This window comes from Perissodus microlepis, chromosome 23, assembly GCF_051167445.1.
Source record: "Perissodus microlepis isolate ML-2025 ecotype Zambia chromosome 23, ASM5116744v1, whole genome shotgun sequence".
NCBI classification, from domain to species: Eukaryota; Metazoa; Chordata; class Actinopteri; order Cichliformes; family Cichlidae; genus Perissodus; species Perissodus microlepis.
The window spans coordinates 429,165-455,848 of record NC_140482.1 but is presented as its reverse complement, the minus strand read 5'-3'; the positions used below and the strand labels follow the sequence as shown (position 1 = coordinate 455,848).

At 40.6% G+C, this 26,684-nt stretch overlaps 1 long non-coding RNA gene across 1 annotated transcript in view; it reads right to left on the bottom strand.

The window, feature by feature from the left end:
- Positions 1-535: 535 nt before the first annotated feature.
- LOC146360590 (uncharacterized) overlaps positions 536-26,684 on the bottom strand; it is a 34,623-nt gene continuing 8,474 nt past the window's right edge. Inside the window, exons 2-4 of the long non-coding RNA XR_014799501.1 lie at positions 2,741-2,781; positions 2,314-2,424; positions 536-2,036 (exon numbers count right to left, since the gene is read on the bottom strand). This is a non-coding gene — a long non-coding RNA (uncharacterized LOC146360590). The remainder of the gene's footprint in view (positions 2,037-2,313; positions 2,425-2,740; positions 2,782-26,684) is intronic.

The window sequence follows — 26,684 nt, the reverse complement described above, 5'->3', positions numbered from 1 at the left end:
ACTCTGCCGACTGAAGTGTCGGTCTAAATCATGCACGATTTGTCTCGTCTATTTCAAACCTCAGCCAGACATCAAACATTCACCCTAGTCATTCAAAACCTTATTTGTAATATTATAATCAGCAAAATCAGCGTCTTATTTACAAGTCTTTAACAGTATTTGCAAATTATAATTATAAAACTCAAAAAACACGCTAAACAGGAAGCAAAAGTCCTCCGTGCGCTTCACAGCAGCCACCTCATTTGCATGTTCACACACCGTCTAAAAATAGCTCGCAGCGCTGCAGTGCGCTGACGTCACACACAGCCTCGTCTCACACACAGCTCTATTATTTTATATTACAAAGACGTCTTATATTTACAACCACTGTCAGGCCTGGCAGATTTAGCGCCTACACAATTTTGACAAATTTAAGTTAACGGTCCAACCGAAAAAGTCCAACTTTTTTGTGATCAATTAACCAGTATCTGTCCAACAGTTTCTGGCCTCATTTCTAAAGTCCCTAACTCAATTTAACAGTGTCCGACACCCAAGGTCCAACCTTTGCTGCCCAAAAAAGCGCAGATACCGTTCCAAACGGTAAGGAGACTCTAACTCCTAGCTTATTCCAGGATGCCCCGTACCCCACAGTTAAGCCAAACTGAACTAACCCTGTTCGCCGACAGGTCAAGGTCGCGCGTCCACGGCCAGGAGGGAGCGTAACCTCCGGGCTATGCGCTTCTTAGCAGTCCAACTGCCGTTCTTGAAAAATTTATAATACTTTGAAACAACAGTCAACACCCCAAAACAAGTGTATGACTGACGCAGGTCCAACCTGTCTGACCAATGGGGACTCTAACCCACAAAATGACCAATTCCCTATCCAACTAAATTCACTCAGCAGTCCAACTGCTCTAACTACTCAGTACTGTCACAGTTCTCATGAGATTTTTCATCAAAATCCAAACAGACATCTACCAGTAACTTCAGTGAGTAGACTTCAATTTTGTCATGTCCAATTTGGCACACTTTGGAAATAATTCAACAGGTAGTGCCTTACCTTTGTATAAGCCGGCTTATGCCCACTCACGTCAGACCACTGGCTTGTGCCTGTCCGTTCGACAACCTCGGACCGTCCAAACCTCCAAAATTCCACCCCAATACCACAGGACGAGCCCCCAAACTGTTACGGATTCAAATATTGGGGATGGATACAAGAGGAAAAACCACAATAACAACACTGGTCCGGCCGGGTTGAGTCAAACGATGATTTTAATGATCACACGCGTGGGAGATGGACACCGTACGCAGACAGCATCAGATCTCAAAATGGTGGAGCATTGATCAAACTCTTATAGCCTCTAGTGGCCCCCACCTAATCATAAAAGCCTAAACATTCACATTCTTTCTCTCACACAGTGGCTAAGCTACAACCTTGGCTCCCTGTTTATCTGCTCCTGCTGAGATGGGGCAGAAAACTCCAGTGTGTTCTGTTCTCTTCTAATCAGACAAATAAGGCGATGACTTTCTGCAAACAGTATTTCTCATAACTCAGCAGTATAATGCATCATAAAACAATATCATTCATTCACAATAAACCAGCAGTCTAATGTAATGCAACTCAGCTTAACAAATGCAATAGTTATCACCTTCTTCTAATTCAGGAGAATAATGCAAACTAAAACTACATAATAATTCACCATCTTTAATTAAGGGTCTAACATGGCATAAAATAATATTATAATCTGACAAGGTCTAGATTTTTGTATTTGCAAGGTTCCTCACTCGTCCTCTTACAGTCAATGACATCACACGTGTGGGAGATGGTGTCATTTTTTTTTGTCTTCACACAGAGCCTTAATTGATGCCACCTTCTCTTTCAGGAAAGTATTTATTGCCTTGCATGTATTTTCTTTGTTAATCTTTTTCATCATGTCATTGCACGTTTTTGACCCCTCTGGAAGGATGTGTTCCTTTTTGAACTCAAAGGTTTGTGTGAGCACAGCAGCAGAGAGCAGAAGCAGCAGCAAGCAGGAACACTGAACCCTCGTGATTCCCTGAGGAAGAAAAACACAGAATTACATTAGAAATCTCAGGACATGATCAACTTTCCCAAATCGGTGTTTAAGAGCTTGTTGAGTTCCAGTAAAAAACGTTATTGGAAATGTTTAGTTAATGCTGCGCAGCAATTACTACGTAATTACTGCGTAATTACTGCGTAATTACTGCGTAATAATTACGCAGTAGAATAAACCATCTCATAAATTTAGTATTTAATTAGAAACACCTTCTTCTGTTTTGCCCAGCATTTGTAACACCATTTTTAAAGATTACCTTCATTTTTTCCTTGACTTATGAGTGGTTGGTTCCAGTTGTTCAATCAGGAGGCACTCGTCTGCAGCACCAGTTGGTAAAGACGTCTTTGCTGAGTGAAATTCTCTGAAGCTGGTAAATGGTAACAGTGAATTCATTATGCAGAGCCTGGTTATATGGGCATCTCCTATTAACGTGTAGAAGCAAACACAAGTGCTAACGCTAACAACATCCAATCAGGATTTATTGGAAGTTAGATCAAAGCTAACATCTGCATTACATGTGAGCACTACACATGTTATTTAACATATATAACGTATAAGATTTTTAGATCTTTCTCTTTCCCTCAAGAAGAACTGCTAAAACTGTAGAAATAACATTACAGAAAAGCAGGACATGCTCAAGCAAAACATTATAGAAGATCAAAATGACGAGTCCAAAGACTGACCTGTGTGCAGCTGAGGGTCATGCAGAAAGGAGAGAACAGACCTGTGGAGGCAACAGAAAGAAAAAGGACACGGATTCCTCTGTGACTTCTTTTTATGCTACACCTTTTACAACACTGTCCTAGTCATCAGTGTCACCGCTCCACAAAGCAACAGTTTAACAACCACATCCCCCCCATTTTATTTGAAAACCTATACTGTAAATAAACAAACAAACAAACAAAACCCCACAGAAGTAAAGAAAAACATCTGACTTATGAGTTGCTATAAAATGCACTTTACAATAGAATTACAGCAGAGTCACTGTATAATTAAGAGTAAATAACTGTAAAACCTGCTGCTTGTTTCACTACAAGGTTTAGTTTTTCTTTCTGCACTGCGTTTTCACAGCGTTAAAACAAGGCAAGACAAAGCAAAAAGCTAGAAGTCCTCTCTTCTGCTTTGACTTTTAGCTCATCGGTCGATCTTCAGTACATTTTAATAACTATAATAAAAGAAAATTCAAGACATGAAAACTGAAGACTTTCCTGAATTAAAAAGACGTCTTGGAAAAGGAACTTTGTGGATCTTTGTTCAGAGGTTGCAGATTTACAGTGAAGCAATACTTGACTGTTGTTGGAAGTTTTGCTTGCATTCAGTTGATGTCATTTCTTAACACGGTTACAAATTCATACATTTCACAACAAAAATAAGCGAGAGACAGCGAGCGCATAAAAGACAGACGGAGGGGAACTGGCACACAGGGAAAGGGTGGAAAACAGAGAGAGAGGACACATCCATGGAACAGGTGTCCAGCCAGCAGTGATGGAGAAGATGTGCTTGGATAAAACTTTTAAACCTGTAACATAAAGACATTTGATTAATGTGATCAGTGAGTGTAAACTGCAACTAAGCTTCCATGCTTTGTAAGTGGGCATTATCACGTAGCAATAAATCTCTGGGTTTGAGAAAAAAAATGTGGATCTCACTCATCATCTCATTTCTTGTGCTTATGGCTCTCTGCTGAATGAAGTCTGGATGAAGGAAGAAAATTGGCCTGTTATTAGATTATTACTAAAACAAATGTCCTTCTCTCTCCTTTAGGAGGCTACAAGCCACTGTCTCCAAATATGAGCTGGGTTTCTAACAGTCGGTAACAGAGAGACTTTTACTGTGCTTCAGGAAATTATTTGTGGTAAAAGTAGCAGAAGTGGTGGCCATGTTAGCTTTATATTTCTATAATGTGTAAATTTTTGTCAACCAGGTTTTTCTAAGATAATATTACAGCAAAATAAGTATTCACCCTGCATTATGCAGGCCAGTGAGTACAACATAAATACACAACCTCTACAATCAAATGATCACTTTTGAGCAAGCACTTGGTGACAGTGGGAAGAAAGAACACGCTTTTAACAGGAAGAAACCTCCAGCAGATACAGGCTCAGGGAAGGGTTAGCCATCTGCTATGAGCAGATGGGAGGGATACAAAAAGTCCAGATAGTAAAGCCTTTAAATGTAGCTTCCCCTTTTGCCCTAAAAGCTGCTCGTGCAGTGATATCATCAGTGACAAGTCAGGTGCTAATGCAAAATGGTGTTTCAGTGAGGCAGAATTTATTATGACAATACATTTTTTTTAAATACTCAGTATGAATTAAACAGGTTAAAGGTCAATGCTCTGTTGTAATATAAAGACAAAATGATTAACAGCAGCCCAGCAATATCAGTAAAATGCAAATTAGCCACATGGTGCAATGTAAGGAGCTCTGTGATTGGTTAGGAAAGGACAGACTGGCCACCTCGATTTTTCTTCACTGCACATTGATCCATAGCTTTACACTGTAAAGGCTAACAAAGTGCTTTTGCTTTACAAAGACATTTAGCGTCGGTATTCACTCTCTTAAAATGCCACTGGACGCGATCCTTTGTTTTGTTGTTCCTAATATTTCTTATAGATAGCACAGATAGTGCCCCACTGGAATACTCATTCATGTCTAGATATTCCTGTTAAAAGGGAGTTTTTCCTCCCCACTGTAACATGGCAAACACAAACTATTCTATAAAACCATCTAATTTAAACGAACAATCCAGTTGAAGCTTCACACAGCCGTGAAACACTGCCATCTGCTGGACGCGAATAACACAGACGCTGCTTTGACGGGTGAGGGAGTTTCAACAAGTGTGCAATGACTCAAGCATCAAACTACAGAACTATTAGAGCAGACATGGTGCTCTAATGGCTGCTTCATTAATGTAGGTCAGAAAGGATAATAGAAAATCAATAAATTATGAAATACAAAACTTACTGTTTCACTGCGCACACAAACCTTCTCTTATTAGCACAACACTGCCCAGGGCTCAGAGTGTATTCCTTATAACCTATTAAACCTTAGCATGTTATTTTGAAGTGTTACCGGTGAAACAGCCAACCAGTGAAGTTAACTGTAATTTCAACATTGAGCTACAAAAATGCTTTTTTTTTAAAATAAATTATTTTTTATTTCTTTTTACAGTTTTGCAATTTTACACAAGTTTTATCATCAGTGTCACAATGACCGCTGCTAAAATGGAGTATGAGCTTTTTGTTGGTCTGATTAAAAGGTTAAATGTAAAAGCGTAATTTAAACATGTGATGTGAGGTCATTAATTACAGTGCAGGTGTCCTGCTTTAGGATCATATATTAATACTTACAAAACAGTAAAGTTGTAGAGAATCTATATTCATTATCATTGCTAATCATGGAAAGACAAAGACGTCAGACTCTGCTGAAAAATTTTTACACCCTCCTACTCTCTGCACACAGCGGTCTGAGGGATCTTCCAGGACTGGTGATTTTATTTTGTTCTTTTTGGTCTTACTGGTTAGTAGGTGGTGATTTTGTACCTGTTGATCTCACATTTGGAACATAAATTGCTTTGGAGCAGATTAGGTTCAAAGGATAACTTGACTCTTGAAGTTAGCTGGAAAGGACAGCGTTCTGCTTCATAGTAAAAGCCTCAGAGAGTTGCTAACCAAAGTCTATCTTGTACGGCCACGCAGCATCTTATGACATTTTGTAACCTGAGCAGTGAAATGATTGCTGTTTTAGCGCACATACACAGTGTGATGATCAGTATCAGGACAATAAAGTTATGGTGCAAAAAGACCATTTGCACAAAATGAATGGCTGACACTGGACAGATGAGAGGATGTGGATGGTCACCAGTAGGGATGGGTATCGTTTAGGTTTTATCCGATACCGGTACCAAACCGGTACTTTTGAAACGGTGCCGGTGCTTAAACGGTACTCAAACCGGTGCTTAAAGAATGGAGAACACCAACTTTGTCCAAAAACCTCTCATGTTCAGCTGTTTTTTTGTAAAAAGATAACAATGTTAGCCTTTTCTGCAGCTATGGGGCATATATGGTATCACTCTTGGCTGGAAGCAGTGCTTAAACAATGGAAAAAACACAAACTTTATCCAAAAACCTCTCATGTTTAACTGTTTTCCACTTTTTCTTTGGTCATTTTAGCCTTTTTGGCCAGGGTGAAGGGAGTATCTGCCATCAAACAAGACAGCCGCATGTAGCTATGATGATGTTTGCTAGTTCACCTTACATGCATTAATGTAATAACGTGGTTAGCCTACTCAACGTAAATTACACACGAACAACATTACGCTACTCACGCAGAGAAGAACGGCTGCTGCCGCCATCATCATCCGTCATCATTTCTGCTACACTGGCAGGGCTAGGGGCCAGGACTCTATTCTTCGGGTTTTTGGGGGATGTTGCTAACTCCGGGTCGATAACTGGCAACCCACCCGCAGTAGATGTGCACGGTGTGAGGTCTCGCAGCAAGCTATCAAATACGGCGCATTTCTTGGCTTTTAAAAAAAACGCTATGCGTCGCCAGGTGTTTCATCGGATTCGAGGTGTTACCTCCTTTGACAGTATCACAGTATCAGTTTAAAGCACTTGTTGCAGGCTGCTGAGTTTGCATATTTTGCTGTGAAGTACAGCCATACATTTAACTGGTCCTCCTTGGGCATTTTTAATCTGTAGCTCTGCTCTAAAAGAACGTACGTACCTGGACCCGCCTACTATCCTCGGAAACGTAAAATGATTGGCTAGAATCTAAAGTGTATCACAGCTCAGGAAAAAAAAGCACCGAAATAAAGCACCGAAATGTGCGCTGCTTTTCGGTCTGATTACTACCGTTTATGTCAGAACTGGTGCCATCATGGCACCGGCTACCGGTACCCATCCCTAGTCACCAGTGTTGGGACTAACGCGTTATTAAGTAACGCGTTACAGTAACTACGTTATTATTGTGGTAACGAGCACGGTAACTAGTTATTATGCCAAAATCAGGAACGCGTTACTCGTTACTGGGATTTAGATAGGCTCGTTATTCGTTACTTCGTGTGGTGGCTATCGCGGAGCTTCCACAGATTCAGTAACATTAGCAAGTGGTGGAAGCCAGCAGGTGGATGAGAGAAAGGGGAGGCAGGAGGAGAGACCCGAAGCGGCCGCCCGTCTGAGTGTCAGGTGAACTGAACTTCAGGTAAGAAGTTATGACCTGCAGTCTATCTGGGTGAGATATGAACCAAGTTTAGGTGGAGTTTATTTTCGTTGTGCTGACTTTTTCGTACTGCGTGCTAGCTAGCATGACAGAGTTTCTATACAGCTGGGTGGTGCTATGTTACTGATGTTGAACTTTATTTTGTTCATACGGTTAATTATTAGAGTTGCCAACCGTTCCCTAAAAAACGGAATCGTCTCATATTCAGAGAAAATATTACGGGTTTCGTATTGAGGTGAAAAGGAACACAGTTTGTCCCGGACTTCAGCTACAATGAAAAAGACACAAAGCTGGATTTATTCTGTGTTTACGCTGCACAGCTGCCTCCTCTTCTCTCATTCTCTCCCCTCCCTCTCCTGTTGCTACTTTAATCATGAAACTGATCAATGATCAGCTGATTGGCTTTTCCCTCTTGTTTATTTATCGTCCGCTTTGCGCCAGAAAGAGGAAACCAGCGGTTGTCACGTTAAACAACAGCAGCACGTTTGATCAGCTGTTGTTAGAATTTATTTAATATTACTTTCTAGTATCAGCTGATGTTTGCTGGAGCCACAGCTGTAAAGCTGCTGGTCATGATATCGGTTTGGTTATGTGGTGAGAGTGGTGAGGAAATATGTCTGTGAAGGTTCTCAGTCATCCAGGTCATCGTAGTCAAAGGAGCTTGCAAAGAAAAGCGTCTGGACTTCTTTAAGTTACTTGAAGACGTTTCACCTCTCATCCGAGAAGCTTCTTCAGTTCTAAGGTCAAATGGTGGAGAGTCCCAGATATAAACCTAGTGGGAGTATCCCCCCACAGAGGGACAAAAGGACCCCCTGATGATCCTCTAATCGCCTGAGCCAAGGTGTGAAAGTGGGTGTGGGTCCCAATCAGCCAGAGTTTCGGGTGTGTTCATTGTGAAACCTGGCCCCACCTTATCATGCGAATTCCTGAGGTCAGATGGCCCAGGATGTGAGTGGGCGTTAAGGCGTCTGGGAAGGGATCTCAAAACTGGATTATAGATGGCAGAGAGTTGGTGTCGTAAACCCCCGCCTCTGTTCAAAGATGGTCGCTCACAGTGGACATAGATGGCTTCTTTCACTCCTCTTTCAAACCATCTGTCCTCTCTGTCCAAAATGTGAACATTGGCATCCTCGAAAGAGTGTCCTTTATCCTTAAGATGCAGATGGACTGCTGAGTCTTGTCCTGTGGAGGTGGCTCTTCTGTGTTGTGCCATGCGCTTGTGAAGTGGCTGTTTGGTCTCTCCAATGTAGAGGTCTGGGCATTTCTCGCTGCACTGTACAGCATACACCACATTGTTAAGTCTGTGTTTTGGCGTTTTGTCTTTCGGGTGAACCAGTTTTTGTCTGAGCGTGTTGCTGGGTCTGAAATGCACCGGGATGTCATGCTTGGAGAAAACTCTCCTAAGTTTTTCTGATACACCGGCTACATAGGGGATGACAATGTTGTTGCGTCTGTCCTTCTTATCCTCCCTCGCTGGTGTCTGGTCTTCTTTTCTGTGCCTCTTTGCTGACTTTAAGAACGCCCATTTAGGATAGCCGCACGTTTTGAGTGCTTCCTTTACATGTGTGTGTTCCTTCTTTTTTCCTTCAGGCTTAGAGGGAACATGTTCTGCCCGGTGGTGTAGGGTCCTAATTACTCCAAGTTTGTGTTCCAAAGGGTGATGGGAGTCAAAGAGGAGGTACTGGTCCGTGTGTGTGGGCTTCCGGTAAACTTCGATGTTGAGTTTGCCGTTCTCTTCAATGTGCACAGCGCAGTCCAGGAAAGGCAAACAGTTGTCCTTTGTGTCTTCCCTGGTGAACTTGATGTTTTTATCCACAGCGTTAATGTGCGCAGTGAAGGATTCCACTTCTTGTGTCTTGATTTTGACCCAGGTGTCGTCCACATATCTGTACCAGTGGCTGGGTACTCTTCCTTTGAAAGAGCCAAGAGCCTTCCTTTCCACTTCCTCCATGTAAAGGTTGGCTACAATAGGTGACACGGGGGAGCCCATGGCACAGCCATGTTTTTGTCTGTAAAAGCCTTCGTTGTATTTGAAATATGTAGTGGTGAGGCAGAGGTCTAACAGTGTGCAAATCTGATCGGGTGTGAAGTTGGTCCTGTCCTCCAAGGAGCTGTCTTCTTGTAGTCGTTTTCTGACAGTCTCCACGGCCTCCGTGGTGGGTATGCAAGTGAAGAGAGAGACTACATCAAAGGACACCATGGTTTCATCTGGGTCCAGGGTAAGTTTCTGGACCTTGTCAGTGAAGTCGGTGGAGTTCTTGATGTGGTGTGGGGTGTTCCCCACAAGGGGAGCAAGGATGGTAGCAAGGTGTTTAGCAATGTTATAAGTGGCTGAGTTTATGCTACTGACTATGGGTCTGAGTGGGACAGCTTCCTTGTGGATTTTAGGAAGTCCGTAGATGCAGGGTATGGCATCCCCTGGGTAAAGGCGGTGATATGTAAGGCGGTCAATAATTTTGTCCTTTTCAAAGTCTTGAAGGCAAGCTATAACTTTCTTTTTGTAGCTGCTTGTGGGGTCTCGCTTTAAGGCTTCGTAGGTATTATTGTCACTGAGGAGAGTAGTGATCTTTGTATGGTAATCTGTAGTGTTTAGGACCACGGTGCATCTTCCCTTATCAGCTGGTAAAACAGTGATGTTGTGGTCTTTGCTCAGGGAAGCGACGGCCTTCTTTTCCTGTATTGTGAGGTTGGATGGAGGGACTTTGGCCCTGGAGAGCGTGGCTGAGACTTTCATCCTGATTTGCTCTGCTTCTGTCTGTGATAATTTATTAATCCGTATGGCAGATTCTGTGGCTGTGATGAGGTCCACTATGGGCAACTGTTGTGGAGAAATGGCAAAATTGAGTCCTTTGGCTAATACTCTCTTTTCAGGTTCAGTGAGAATCCTGTCTGAAAAGTTCTTAACCCATTTCTCCTGACTGACTTCAGGTGTGTTTTCTTCTCTGGGTTGTGTAGGTTCAGGATGAGGAGTGTGTGTTTTTGAAAGCAAGGTGTGAAATTTCCTGCGTTGTCTTTCTTTTCCTTTAGAGTGTTGGGCCCGCTGAGCCTTGTCCACAAACTTGTAAACCTGATTGGGACCCACACCCGCTTTCACACCTTGGCTCAGGCGATTAGAGGATCATCAGGGGGTCCTTTTGTCCCTCTGTGGGGGGATACTCCCACTAGGTTTATATCTGGGACTCTCCACCATTTGACCTTAGAACTGAAGAAGCTTCTCGGATGAGAGGTGAAACGTCTTCAAGTAACTTAAAGAAGTCCAGACGCTTTTCTTTGCAAGCTCCTTTGACAGTGGTGAGGAAACATGAAGATGAAACCAGGAGATGTCCTTACTGAATCATCAGAGCTGAACAGGTGATGGAGAAACAGGTTTACCTTTTAGGTGACATGAATGAGTTGAAGGGAAGTTATGAACTGTTTCTGAGAGACAAATAACACCAGGATCCTTTTCTATGTAGCTGACAGCTGGTAACTGTGCAGGGGTGGATCTAGCAAAGTTTTGCCAGGGGGGCAGGTAGGGCATTAACAGGGAAAGGGGGGCACAAAGAAATACTTTCTTGTTCTCATTTAAAATGTCTAGCTTTTAATAAATAATTATCTGAGTCTTACAACAAACGATTGATAGATTGATACATGTATACCATCAAGACAGTGAACATCACTGTCACAACAGTGTTTGTTTTCATTCAAAGGCTTTATGATTTTTGCTATAATGGCGGCCGGTCTCTAGTCAAAATGCCCGGGCTGATTTTTTGTCCCAGTCCAGCTCTGTATGCAACTCATCTGCAGTCTGGTGTTACCTACATCTTCCTATTCGGAAGGCAGAATTTCTGAGTTCTGAGTACAATCGAAAGCACCACGACTGCAGTTTTTGTGTTGGATGTAAAAAGCGCACATGACGCTGTAACGTAGGCTAGAATCATGCGGCGGTCAACGACGGTCCAGGCGTGGGATTTCTCTCGTGGAAATATGCACATTACTTTTTCCTTTGGTAGGTGGCACGGTGCACTGTGGCAAGTAAGCAAGCTAGAAGACTGGCACTCTTGCTGGGTATCCAGTTAGCAACACATTAACAAGAGAAGTCTGAGTAAAACCAAAGTTACTTTCCCTAGTAACTAGTTACTTTGAAAGTAACGAGTAACTTGAAGTAACTGAGTTACTTTTGATGGAAGTAACTAGTAATGTAACTAAGTTACTAATTTAAAGTAACTTACCCAACACTGATGGTCACACCCTCGTGCATTAAAGAGGGCTTTCAGTTCATTGAAAACACAAAACCAAACACACAAAAGACACAATAGGACAGCTGATCAGTTTGCTTCACTAAATCATCGACACAAGCCGTGTTGTAGAGGGTACAGCAGCCGTGGCAGGTTATCATCTTAATGTGGCCCTGACACTCCATCATACGCCACAAAGCTGTGTATAAATGAAAAGCAAAGAGGCATCATCGCTAACATAATAACTGTAGAAGTTATCCCACTGCATTACATTTATCATGATATCGTAATAAATGTTCATCATATGTTGCTTTGACCCATCATTGTTGTCATTAATATCGGTACGTGACACTGGACACTTCCTGTCATTCATATGTCATGATTTTGTGATCAGTGTAGCAGCTAGAAAATAACTGCTTGGTTAACAGCAGGTGTACAGGCAGGTGCTCTGATCAAATAACATGTTTGGCTAAAGAAACAGAAAATAAAAATATGTAAATAGGAACACCCACATCTCTACTTCTTCTATTTTCCATTTCACACTTACAAAAAAGTTCTCCTGCGTAGGTGTGGAGACAAATATATGTCAATTTAATACTTCAGACAGGCCCCAGAGCAGGTCTGAACAATTAGTCAACTTAAAATCAAAATTGCAATTTGAAACCATGCAATTAGCAATTTGCAAAAACTGCAATTAGCCTCCATGTTTTGCAAAGTGTCTGATCCAGGTTTGAAATAGAGTGTTATATAAAATGATGTTAAAACTGACGGTCTCTTTCTTGTGTACTCATGTTCACCAATCAGAAGTGATGCAAGATGACTGCTTTTACACGCAAGAACAACAAACACGAGAAACCCAAAGAAAACTTGGCTAGGCTAAGCTAAGCTAACTGTTAGACAAAGTAGAGGAGTTGGAAGAGTAAAGGTTTCTGGTTAACTCCAGTTCAACTTAACATTAAATTAAACTGACAAATATCATGTTTATATTCATATCTTAGTCTTTTGATGAGCTCTATCTTATAAATCTATTAGACTCAGACGAGGTCGGCACAGGGACAGGCCTCGGGGGTCCAGGCCCACCCGGTAAAGTCCTTCTTCCCCAACATCTTCTGATGTACTTCATTTATACATTCTGGTAATGAAGTACTTAAACTACCACCTCACTGATTAGTTATTGCAGTGTGAGCTCAGTTCAATTAATCAGGTCACAGTAGTTTAGCACTTCTACAGCAATCATGCAACCAGCATGACTGAGGAGGACACTGGGTGGACGGGCTTTGCAGGTCAGACTTTGAAACTATCTTTTATTTATCTTTTATTGTCATTATGCCAAAAGCAGTGAAAATATATGCTGTCCCATTCAGTGCAAATAAAGAATCTGTGTTTACTGACAGGACAAAGCGCTGAACATGATTTCATCTGTTAAACTGCAGCTGTTAAACTGGACAAATTCCAACACAATTCCTTATTATTTCTTTTTCTTAAGTAAAACCAGTAAAAGCTTCTACTTCAAAAATATGGACTTAACACTGAGATCCTGATATTTTAGACCAGTTGAATTTAGGTTATTTTTTTTAGTTCATTCAGGTTGCTGGTTCTAACGACGACTGTCTTCATCAGTTTTAATGTCACTGTGACTCATATCTCTGCATGGCTGTTTTGTTCTGAGTGCACTGTGACAATTAAGTTAAGATCCGGTGATCAGTACAGCAGCCTTGGTTAACGACGAGGTTTACAAGACCTGATCAAATGTCACACTGGAAATATTTTGCAAGTGAAACAGCAAAAGCAAATGAAAAAATGCAAATATGTTAATTGGACCACCTACATTGTTTCGAGAGCAGGGGTGAACTAAAGAGTGCTACCCATCACTTCATTTGCAGCATATATTTTCTATTTAACACTCAAAAAAATCTGTTGTACAAGTATTAAAAATATATTCACAAATGAAATTTACATGCCTGAGATGAAAACATTACTCATACAAGTTACCAGGTAAAGTCTATATAGCACTGTTACATCTAAATATGGACACTGAGCTGGGACTTAACGATGTCACAGATCTGAGCCTCTGCACCTTCACTATACGTTTGTGTATGTCAGGCCTGTCCTGTATCTCTCCACCACCTGATCCAACTCCCCACCAAATCCTGATCAGCTGATCATCTCTGCTCCTCTAATCACCTGAGTATCCAAGTATCCGAGAGTGTCCATCGATCTAACAATACAATTGTAAAATCGATCATTGACCTGTGCCCTAATGTGTTCTGTGCACTTGTGAACACACTTCCTTATGGAGTACGTTTATTAAGGACACACTTTCATTAACACAGAGGTTCAATAACACAACAAATAACCTCCAATAAACTTTTTAATAAACTGTCATTGGAGGCTGATGTGTTCTCTCTTGGCTTGTTTTCTTGTTGTGTGCCACACAGAAAATAAATGCATGGTGTCTTAACTCACTGATACTGGGATATCAATGAGCACAGAGTCCAGCCAACAATGGCACAAAGTCAAACCTCCTTCAAGGAAACTGGAGAGTCCAATACTGGCATTGAGGCTACCCCAACAATATCAATATGGTGTAACTTCCTGCTCTAACTCAGGCTCCTTCCCCACAAGAAAGATGATATTTTATGTACTCGAAGTCAGACCTGGAATCTGCGGGTCAGACTTCCTGGGCCCCCGACCCCTGACCTCTGAGATTTTCATGTCTTGTATTTTATAATATTTATCTTTTGTTCTCCTGCCAAAATTGTAAACACTGTCATCATGACATATTGCACTGTTGTTCGATCAGCTTCATTAAATATACTTTTATATATACACTTTTATCCTTTGTTTTGTTATACATCCATTTAAATCCTCATATGAAATTATTACAACCAACTGGTAGTAAAACAAAAATAAAAAGATTGTCCAACATTTTAACTGCAAATGGTCAATACACTCACTTTATTTTCCAAAACATATACTTAAAAAAGGGAAAAAAGAAGTGTTAATAGTTTATTTGAAAGGTCAAAATATACCAACACGTCTTTTTATTTTAAATCTATTTGTTTGTGCATGAATTTTTTTTCTAAAGCCAGATGTGGAAAAACAGGCTGCATCTACATGCAGGTTCTTGTGGTCAGTGATCATCATATTTGCATTATCTTTCTGAGTCACAAGCAGGGAAGTGTTAAAGTTTCCTAGAAGTGGTGGGCTAGTGATGTAGGTGTGGATGCAAAGGATTATTTGAGGTGGTGCTGATCAGAAGTATAAAAATCAAAGTGTCCAGATCCAAACACACTTTGTTCCTCTGTGACAGAAGTGAACTATAACTCACAGCAGCATCTGAACTGCACTAGAAGAGATCTCTGCTCATCTCCGTCTGCATTCCTCTTTTGGTAAGAACTTATTATGTATAATTTTAAATGATTTTCCTTTTAAAGCTGGGCAGCAGGCTCACGTTGAACATCTCCATAAACTGTGATAATTCTGCTGCTACACTAAACACTGGATTCGGTGAGCATACTAAACTTACGTAAGCTGTATGCTTGCACGGTGAGAGACCTGTTTTTGCTGATTTGTGTTTAAATAAGATCTTTTTGTATTTGAACTGAATGTCAGATGTTGCCTATCCAGTTATGTAATGAACCCACTATATACATTAACCACAGACCCTTCACGACATCTTCATCACCTGCTGTTCCAGACAACCAACTTGTACCTGAACCACTGCAGGTTAATCAGCCGACTGCTCATTAGTAAAGGAAAAAAAAGGTGAGTGTCTTAATTTGGAAAAGCTTGAAATAAAAAAATCCTATAAATTACACATAAACAGATACAAATTGAAGGAAAATCCATTGTGTCTTGAGTTCTGTTTTATTTCTATTTTGCAGTGTGTCATTGTTACTGCAGAGCACACTGAAACATATGACAGGAAAGAATAACTGAGTGCAGAAAGGCATTTCCATTAAATAGGATTTAAACTTTGTTCTTAATGAACCAGATTTATTATGACCTGGACTTTTATCTATATAATGGGCTTGTGAAACCCAGAGAAAAACTCTCTCAATATATCTGTAGATATAAATATATATTTATCCAAATCACATCAAGTAAAAAAGGCAAAATGACACAATAAAAAAAAAAGACAAAAAGTACAAATGAAAACACTAAATTTTAAGGCAAAAACAAATATCTTCATGTCTTAATGCGATAAATATAAAATATAAAGTAATACAACAAGGTTAAATATCTAAACATTCAAAGACAACTACTTCAGCTTTTCAAAGCTTCTTTTTCCAGTTGAAAATGACATCATCACGCCTGAATCTGCTTCCAGGAGTCTGTCTGTCCACATCAGGCTTGTTCAGGATATTTATAAAGCTTGATAGTTTTCAATCGTCCTAACAGTTGAAAAATAAACAGAACAAATTTCTATATAAGATTATAAATAAATCAAAAAGAAAACTATAAATAAAACTACTTCTTTCATTTAAAGAAAAAGGTCTATCAGCCCTCTTGTCTTGTGTGTTTGCAGCTCACAAAGACGACTTACTGAGCTTCAGGATCCAAAAGGATGTATCTACCAAATTCTTAATGTGAAAAAATGCCCATGTGTTTTCTTCTCCAGGAGACAATGAAGACACTGTTTGTCTGCATGATGCTCGTGCTGCTCTTTGCAAAGGGATTTTCCAAAGTGAACAATTTTCAACCAAGCAAGAACCGACCTGAAGAAAGACCTTATGAAAAGTTTAGAAGACAGCATGTAGATGCTAAGATGACTGAAAAGCAGTGTAACACAGAAATATCAAATAGGAATATCTACAAAATTGACAACAGTTGTAAGGAAACCAACACATTCATCCTCAGCATTCCAGCAAAGATCAAATCCATTTGTAGAGGTGATGGGAGGTACGATGAAAATAGCGGCATGACGTATAGTACCGCAACGTTTCGCATAATTAAATGTAAGCTAAAGCATCAGGGAGCCAGGAAACCCAGCTGCCAGTATGAAGGCAGGCTTCTCACTAACAGGATCATTGTCGTGAAATGTGAAGGGAAGTTACCTGTGCACTTTGATCGGGACCTTCTGCCCTCTGAGAGCAACGATGGCGAGCAACTATGAGGAAAGAGTGGTGTGGAGGGGGGCGTGGTCAGCGATGCTGCTGCAGGTGAGATGGATGTACCTGCGCTGCATTTGCTAGCACGCCTCGCCAACTTAAAAGGCTTTGCGCTGTCTGACTTGTTGGTGTTGTGGATGTGTTGGCTGGCAGCTGGGATGCGGCAGCCATTCATGTGTATTCAGCAACCGTGTGCCTCAATAAAGCATACTGAAAAGCTTGAAAATGTCTCCGGGTCTGCCGTGGTTTATCACAAGTGGGGTTTTTTTCTGAATGCACTTTGAGGGAGAACTAATGTGAAATGTAGCTTCAAGACCACACGTCTGCATGAAGTACGGAGGGCTATATGGGCCGGGCTTTATTTGTTCCATTTTAACAGCAAATATACAGTTTTGAAAGAAAAAAAACTACATGTGTCATAAATTCTACCTGAAAGTCACTGGAAAGATGTTTTTCATATACTTTGGTCTTATCTCCAGGTGCAAACATTTTGCTAAACATGTGATCAACTTTTATTTCCACACATATTGCAAAAACAATTAACGATCCTGAGACAGCACCAGAGCGTCTGCAGTGGGATTTTTCCTCAAACTGCTACATTAACCAGGGTTAGTAATAATAATAATAAAACATGCTTAAGAAGTAAAAAAAAATACTTTTACACAATTTTATAGATGAGAATTTAAATTGAATTCCATACAGACTGAAACATTTAATTTACATTTGTTAAAAAAGGAGTGTGATAATGTTATCATTAAAACTATTAAAATGTAGAATAACCATCAATCTTGCACAAAATCCCCCCCAAAAATCTGCTTCTTTGAACTGGACCTCATCAGTGTTTGTGGTCTCATAAACTCTCCTGTGATTTTTAGTTTGCATGCTTGCATTATTCAAATGAATGATTAATATATTAATATAAATCTATACAGATTTGTCCACACTGGATATGACAGTAAGAGTTAGTAAAGCTCTGTTAACGTGTCCCTCTACAGCCTGTTGTTTCTTAGTTTCACCAGTGAAACTGAATTAGAAACAAAACATAGATGACATATTGTCGCCTAGGCAACCACCAAGCTCCCAGTGCCTACAGACATTAAGTAAAACATGCTGGTCATTGGATAGTTTGAATAAATACCTTTAACTAAATATCAATGTTTTCGACATGTCTTAGTTTACATTATTACACAGTTATTATGAGTGAGCATGTCTAATATTTTTCCACTAAACAGTCGTCTTCTCCTTTGGTTAGGTTTGTTTGTAACAACCATTTATAAAAACTTGTGTTTTGCTTTTGTTTTATTTTTAACTGCAATTCTGGTCGAGTAGCTTTTATAGTGTTAATTCAACATATACTACAAAATAAAATGACTTTTTTAAAAGTAAACTTGTGTACATTTTATTTTGGAATTATCCAATCACAGAATCAAAGGCACAAAGCTCGTGATGTCATCACATTCTGTCATTGGAAGGAGAAATTCAGTCAACTGTAGCAACTCTTTGGTGGCAGAACAACAAAACAACCTGTTTGTTAAAACCAAGATAAGGAAGACACAGAGACGCAGAAGCAGACGCAGAAGCAGAAGCAGACGCAGAAGCAGAAGCAGACGCAGACGCAGACGCAGACGCATATAAAATGGCAGAAGCACAGATGGAAGTGGTCGTGAGCCCAAATATAACAGTTTTGCAAAGATCGGAAAATGACCTCAAAAAACCCCAAACACCAAATCCTGAAACACGTCCTCTGGCACAAGTTCAAACCGAAGTGGTCGTGAAAGGCAAGAAAAAAAGGGGGCAAAAACAGAAAAGAGTGGCTGAAGAAGCCAGACGACCGATTACTCGGGCGTATGCTCGGGCTCTTCTAGAAGCCCAAAACAACGTGGCTGATGGAAGCAACCTGAGAAATGAAGAAGTGTCAGAAAACCCTGAAGGAACCTCTGAAAGGGAAAACCCTGAATCCCTCCCTATGTCAGAACCAAAGGACGACGTGAATATGGAGACAGAGGCAAACATGAATATGGAGACAGAGGCAAACATGAATATGGAGACAGAGGCAAACATGAATAACGCCAGTGGACAAAACCCTGGGCCAAATGGAGGGACGTGGCAACATCAGCCCAATCCCAGATTTATACCCCATCATGGCAGAGTCCAGTATGATTCATGTTGTGAGATTGCTGCTCTCAGGCATCAACTACAAGCTTCCCAAAACCACCAGAATGAGCTTTACTGGAAACTGGTAGCTGCTAATAAGAGGGCTTCTTATTACCAGTCTAAGGTGACCAAACTTCATGCACAGATGATCGCCGACAAAAAACAGCATGAAGAAACAATTAAAGAGCTCATAGAGCAACTGGAGGAGGCTAATGATAATAATAAGCCTGATACGAGCAAAACAGAGGTTCAAGCAAAGGACAACCAAGCAGTTGTCATGCTGGATGACATGATCCGTGTCCTGCACGAAGACGTCAGCGACCCTACCACAGAGCAGTGTGTGGATTCTTCTACCCAAACCACTGAGGCTTCACACACGGACTGTGTAGGTCTGAAGGAGGCTCAATTTGAAGTCCAATACAAGACTCAACAAGAGCAAATAGGAACACTCCAACAACAGCTCCTAGAAGCTCAACACCAACTCAAGGAACAGGAAGATAAACATAGGCAGGACCAGGAGACACTGAACATGGAAATCAGTGAGCTTAAATCCCAGCTGTGCTCCAACAACGAGCTTCATGACATGAAAGTAGAGACTCTTTATCAAGAGTTGAAAGAAGTCAAAGCGTCCTACATTAACATCACACAGGAGCAAAATGAACAAAATTCCAACTCAGCAAATGGAAAATCTGAGCTTCTGGTGGAAAAAGACACCAAAGAACAGGACAAGGAAGAAGAAGAAGACTCCCTGACATCAACTGATATGTCTCTGCATGACTCTCTACAACAAACAGAAGACAGAGAGAAAATGATAACTACCAATCCAGCTGAACTCGAAACTGAAGCTAAGACTGTGCCAGAGAAAAAACCCAAGAAGAAGAAGAGGAACTGGCTGCGTCGGCTTTTCAGCTGTACCAGTCCACAGACAGACTGATTTACACAACTGTGGAAAAACTAAATAAATACAAAAAAAAAAAAAAATGGAAAACATAGATGTGTCATTATTTCATGTAGATTTCAAATAACATACCATTTGATGTCAACATGTTTTAGTTGCATTTGCAGTGCTCGTGCTGTTATATTCTTATGATTCTGTTCATTTTATGAGTGTATCCTTCAGCCTTGCTTCACATATTTACTGCTGCTTGATCAGCTTCAGTCCTGCTAGCATCAGCACAGGTAGAAACAGATCACACATCAGAGAATCGGCCGTGCATCTAAATGCACATGGAAACTAAAAATAAAAACATAGATAACTTAGCTGAACTTCATAGATCTGAAAGTTGACCAATGCATACATAGTGCTAAAAATCAGGTATCGTGAAAACACATTATTTTATATTATGCTGAAGTCAATTTTTATCCAATTTTAAAACTATATCATATAATAAAGTCTGTTTTGAAGTTTACTTTGGTAACAAGTATGAACCAACAAACCATTTTTCATCATGAAAATAAAAAATGAATCTAAAGGAGATAAACATCACAACTAGACAAACATGACTGTATGTTCAACCAAGCATTAAGTCCATTTTGAAACAAAGAACGATGCACACTCAGCCAATCACATGGCAGCAACTCAATGCAGTGTAAAAGGTGAGATGTAAAATAAAACAATTAAAAATATTAATCAATCTTAAAATATGAAGCAATCTTCTAACTCCCCTTTACATACAGAGCTGTGGCCAACCTTACAAACCATTTTGAATTTTTTCCAGCCGAGGCGTTCAAAATAACCAAACTGCTAATAGTCACGGTTTAATTTGGGCAGCTGCCTGCCTAATATAATGTAAAATCATCACAATATTTTACACAAAGAGAGTAAATGTATCCTTGTACTCAGCTAAGACAGCTGGGCTGCTGTAGCTTGTGTTTATGTTCAGAGTGACATCTGATTTAAAAGCAGACTGTCATGGTTGCGGCTGTGTGCAGGCAGGATGAGGACCCAAACGCAAGCTCACGGAGGCAGGAATGAACTCAAAACACAGCTTTATTGCTGGAGAGAAAAATCATACAACCTAAACTGGGAAACTATAACGTAATACACAGAGAACCACACGGCCATGAATGAGGGAGAACACGACACAGAACTGAGGGAGACGCAGACATAAATACACAGAGGGTCAACGAGGGAAGTGGGAGCACACGGGGAACACAGGTGACACTGATAATCATAACGAGACATGGCAGGAGTAAACGCAAAACTGACGGGAGACTGTCAAAGTAAAACAGGAAGTACACGGAGGTTCAGAGAGGAGGAGAGACAGCACGGGGAGAGCACGGACATAACGGGCTGGGGAAAACATGGAATAAAACACAAGGAGGGGAAACGAGGGCTCACAGATATACAGAGGGGCACACAGGGGGTAATCAAATAAGGAACATCTTAACAGAAACCATGGCATAAATAAAGAACAACACACAAAACATACGGAAACTAAGAATGCTGGGCCAACATGGCCCAGGATCATGACACAGACAGCAAAAGACACTGAGCAGCATATCAGTCAGCATGGAAAAATGCCATAGATTTAAGGAACTAGGCTAAAATAATTGGTTTCTAGTGGGTTCTATTGTAAGTGCTCTATATTTCAGCATGACATACTGTATGCATCCTACGCTGAGAACCCTTGAAGCTGATCATCGGGGTATGCTGTGTATGTTCTTACACAGAAGATAAAATAACATGCAAAGATTTTAGATGGTTGTGGTTGGTCCTTACACACAGATGCAAGGCCAAAAAAAATCACCCACAATGGATCGTTCACAGACGCAGGTCCAGTGGAACCCACTTCCACAAAGGCTGCACCTGCTCTGGCAGAACAGGAAGCATCAACTACATAGTAGCTATTTTCATAATTAAGACATCAACTATAGGTGTTCCCAAAATGTGCCATGTTGTCTGCACACCTGACAGTTCAATAAGTCCTGTGTTGATTACAGATGGTGGTTGTTTCCAGAAACAAACAGCACTTGCATAAAATAAGTACAGAGCACTTTATGAGCCAACCTGCTTCTTTAATGAGCATTTGGGTTGTTTGTATTCAGTGTTCACTGATAATATGCTCATTAAAGGGGGGATCCACTATGTCCTTCTTCACAATCCTGTCTGCCAACTTTAAGAAGAAATTAGAGTGACGCAGACGCTTTAAAACAGTGTTCAGAATAATCAGTGATGCTTTTATCTGAACTGATGACAGATAAAGATGAATGTGAGTGTGGCAGAAGAGTAAGTTCTCCCTCTTTCTTGGAAGTATACAAAAGCCTGTTGTTTATAAAAAGTTAATAAACAAACAACAAGTTCTTACAGAATGAGACGTGAAGCCTGGAGATGAGCAGTTCAGACTCGCTGTTATTAAATTCTACCTGAGCAGGTTATAGTTCACCTCAGTTACGGAAGAACAAATAAAACTTGGCTCTGGGAGCTTCAGTTTTTATACATTGCTGTAGCACCACCCTAAGCAATCATTTGCATCAACACCTACATCACTAGCCCAGCAGTTCTAAGAAACTTCTCTGTTTGTGGTTCAGAACTTAATGTGACACCAATGACCACAACAGCATGCAGCTGCAGGTTGTTGTTCATACCTGGCTTTACAATAAAGAGCCATGTTTGCAGGCAGCTATTTGAAGTTTTGTGTAAAATATCATTTTTATATAAATAAACCAAATGTGTCTAAATATATTAAGTAAACAATCAGAATAAGAACATTTTTAAATAAAATCCAAAAACTGCATCTGGCTTAGTTTTTGTTGAATAAATAACGACTCTGTGTAATATGTCATGTATTGTATATGTAAGTTGTATTTGTACAATGAAGCCAGGCTTTCTTCGTGTTAGCTGCCTGACAAAACCTAAAACTCTAGTCAGGGATTGCAGGTGTCACAACAGACATGATCAGCTTTCTCTGTCAATCCTATCTTTCTGTTTCACACTCTGTGCACTCATATAAAAAAATCTTTAAAAAAAACAATCACATGACTCTTCTTCCACACAACATGATCCCTGAGTGCCGCCTGCTCCAACCAGACATGTTATCACAGCAACGATGGTGATGATTAAAATCTACAAAGAACATGATAAACATTATTAAAATGCAGCACTGTTAAAGCAACGTGATTAATGCTGCATTAAAATGAGCCTTTAGCACATAGAGATGATTAAACAGTTTAATTTGAGTTCATTATTTCTAAGGCAGATGCTACACCAGTGAAGGTGCACTTAGTTTTCACACACTGCTTCTGCATTGTGTCTTAGTTTTAGTGGATTAAATAATGACACAGTGTTTGTTTGTTTGTTTTTCTTTAGTAACAAATGACCTCAGACCAGCTTATAATATTTTACAAACAAATAAGCATAAATGCATAAACTCAGCCTGGAATAACACGGGATAAACATGGGATGTGCATTTTTTTAATTTATTTTTTTATGTAGTTCTAGATGTGTTACTGAGTCTTGCAAGAATGCCAACCTTACCAGCAGCAACTTGGTTTTTTTTGTTGTTTTTTTAATTTAATGAGTGCTGAAAGTTGAGCAATAGCTGTGACAACGAGAGAAGATGTAGCCAATTAGAAACAACTGTGAAAATGTACAATATGCAAGCTAAGAAAGCAAAGTGTAGCAATGTTGCCATAATTTTTGTTATTGTGGTATTTTTTTCAACATTCACTGAAAATCACTTCTCTCATATTTCCTCTTTGTTATTTTCATCACTGTTTAAGAAACGTAACAAAGTCTTATAAAGCATCTACACCAGAATCATGAAGTGATGTTTAAAGATAGCAGCAAGCTTACAGCATCTCTCAACTCAAGAGCAACATTCAAAGCGTACAGACTGAAGGAAATTATTGATTTTATCACATGCAATTACAATACGCCTTTTCATCTGTATCTGTTTGTATGTACAATGTGTATCGGTTGTTTGTCCCAGCAGTTTACAATACAGAATGTGCATGTCTGTGGGGCTTTCATAAAGATTTCTATTTGCATTGATACGATTGCTTGGATCACAAATTGTTCTAACTTGATTAAAGTCACCAATGATAAAGGTATTCTTGCGCTTACAGTTACCATTATTATCTCCGTTTGCTATCAGATCATCACATCCCCCTTGTGGGATCATGTTGATATGCTGGTTTTCGAATTTCTGAACACGTCCGTTAGTCATGTCCATATGTGGTAAATTATGAAGTCTTCAGTATATGAGGATATTGATATCCGTATAACTGGAGTTATTATAGATTTTCATACATGACATTTCTGAAAAAGGTGAGGGTGTCAGTCAAAGGAGCTTGCAAAGAAAAGCGTCTGGACTTCTTTAAGTTACTTGAAGACGTTTCACCTCTCATCCGAGAAGCTTCTTCAGTTCTAAGGTCAAATGGTGGAGAGTCCCAGATATAAACCTAGTGGGAGTTTCCCCCCACAGAGGGACAAAAGGACCCCCTGATGATCCTCTAATCGCCTGAGCCAAGGTGTGAAAGTGGGTGTGGGTCCCAATCAGCCAGAGTTTCGGGTGAGTTCATTGTGAAACCTGGCCCCACCTTATCATGCGAATTCCTGAGGTCAGATGGCCCAGGATGTGAGTGGGCGTTAAGGCGTCTGGGGAGGGAACTCAAAACTGGATTATAGATGGCAGACAGTTGGTGTCGTAAACCACCGCCTCTGTTCAAAGATGGTCGCTCACAGTGCACATAGATGGCTTCTTTCACTCCTCTTTCAAACCATCTGTCCTCTCGGTCCAAAATGTGAACATTGGCATCCTCGAAATAGTGTCCTTTATCCTTAAGATGCAGATGGACAGCTGAGTCTTGTCCTGTGGAGGTGTCAGGGTCCCTGTGTATACCCGGTCGCCTCAGTGTGGCTACATGTGTTTTTTTGTTTTGATTTTGTCCCCGCTCTCTCCCTCCCTCTCTGTCCCTCCTTCTCTCACTGCCTGGGCGGAGCTCATCTGTGGGCTCCTGCCCTTGGCCCACGCACCTGGTCACACCTGTGGCTCATCACCCAACAGTGTTCCAGTCCCCTTATAAGATGGCAGCCCTGTATTTCTCGTCGCTGGACCGTTGCCGACTCTCGTCAGTGTTAACCCCAGCTCAGTTCATTCTCGTGTTTCCCTAGCGATCTTCTTACAGTAACCTTTTGCATCTCTGTGAATAGATTTCCCTGGACCTGCCCCTGTGTTACCTGAGCGATCAAGTGTGTGAGGATTGGAGCGAGCTTTTGTGTTTCTTGTGGAGTGTGAAGCCGAGCGTGGAGCGTGGATGGAGTGAGGACTTTGGAGCGTGTGTGGACTGCAAGTGTCTTTCCCCCCTCCTGTTCGTGTGTGGAGTCCCAGAACCCGTCTTTTCCCCACTTTGTAAATAGATCACCTGGTGCTTCTGTAAATAAAAACCCTTTATTGTTCCCTACTCAGAGCCTACGCGTGAGTCCGTTCAGTCCCGTTGTGACAGAGGGTACGGACGTAAATCGACTGGTAAAGACGGACTGGTAAAGAGTCTGCAGCCGCAGCACCAATCCATCTGTCGATCTCCTGTTCCCTTCTCCGATCACTCGTGAACAAGACTGCAAGTTTTGTAACTTAATAAAAGCAGTAATTTGTTTGCCAGAGTGCCCCTTCCACGTCACACCCTGTTCTTTCTTTCTTGTCTTATATGGAAATTCACTTTGTGTAGCTTTTTGGGGAATTGTTAAACTTCAGGAAGATTCTGAACATGCCCCATTGTTTAGCCAGCTCTTTGGAGCTAAGCAGGTTCAGGCCTGTTGTTGTAATTTTTATAAAACGATCTAATTTAAACGAATAATCCAGCTGAAGCTTCAGACAGCCGTCATATGACAGTGAAACACTGCCATCTGCTGGACTCGAATAACACAGACGCTGCTTTGACGGGTGAGGGAGTTTCAACAAGTCTGCAACGACTCAAGCATCAAACTACAGAACTATTGTAGCGGACATGGTGCTCTAATGGCTGCTTCATTAACGCAGGTCAGAAAGGATCAAACATAAAAATAAATTGTGAAATACAAAAATTACTGTTTCACTGCACACACAAACCTTCTCTTATTAGCACAACACTGCCCAGGGCTCAGAATGTATTCCTTATAGACTATTAAACCTTAGCATGTTATTTTAATGTCTTACAGGTGAAACAGCCAAAAAGTAAAGTTAACTGTAATTTAAAATATTCAGCTACAAAAATGCTTTTAGCAAACAATTTTTTATGACTGCGCTAAAATTCAATACTAGATTTTTGCTGGTCTGATTAAAAGGTTAAATGTAAACGTTTTAGGATCATATATTAATACTTCCAAAACAATAAAGTTGTTGTAGAGAATCTATATTCATTATTGTTGCTCATCATGGAAAGACAAAGACATCAGACTCTGCTGAAAAATTTTACACCCTCCTACTCTCTGCACACAGCGGTCTGAGGGATCTTCCAGGATCGGGGATTTTATTTATTTTGTTCTTTTTTGGTCTTCCTGGTTAGTAGGTTGTGATTTTCTACCTGTTGATCTCACATTTGAACATGATTTGCTCTGGAGCAGATTAGGTTCAAAGCATGAGTTGACCTGGCATTATGTCGTGGATTACAAAAAAATCCCACATTAAACCTTGAAGTTAGCCGGATAAGACAGCGTTCTGTTTCACAGTAAAGGCCTCAGAGAGTTGTTGCTAACTAGGGCTGCCACAAACGATTATTTTGATAGTCGACCAGTCACCGATTAATTTTGCGATTAGTCGACTAATCAGATCATGCATCCATTGGAAGTAAAACGTGCAACTCCCGGCTGTGCAAGAACGAGTTCAGCAACACAAGCATCCTCTCTCTTTCGCGAGTGCATACGTGCACATCTACAGTGCTGCATGCCGATGAACCCATTTTCTTGGAGCACCTCGACAAGCTGCAATATACAGATTAGGG